Genomic DNA, 317 nt, shown 5'->3' with positions numbered 1-317 from the left:
AAACTTTTTATATTCATAGGATATATACTTTCTTTATAATGCCATTACATATTTCTATTAATATAAAAAGTTTCAGAGGTTTTTATTCAATTTACTTTTTTGGGATTTTATGAACTGAAAAATGACAGTTTTCGTGAGAATGACCCATATATTTTTTATTCAAACCTATTTTACTTTATAGACCATCTAATTGTTTTTCATTTTTGTTCGAAACGGCAATACTTTTTTTCTCAAATCATTGTCTTAAAAATAACGGCATCAATTACAATTGGAATACTATGAGAATTTTATTTCATAATAAGGAAATTACAATAACA

This window comes from Parasteatoda tepidariorum, chromosome 7 (genome assembly GCF_043381705.1).
Source record: "Parasteatoda tepidariorum isolate YZ-2023 chromosome 7, CAS_Ptep_4.0, whole genome shotgun sequence".
NCBI lineage: Eukaryota > Metazoa > Arthropoda > Arachnida > Araneae > Theridiidae > Parasteatoda > Parasteatoda tepidariorum.
The sequence above is the reverse complement of the archived record's forward strand: the minus strand, read 5'-3'. Positions refer to the sequence as shown.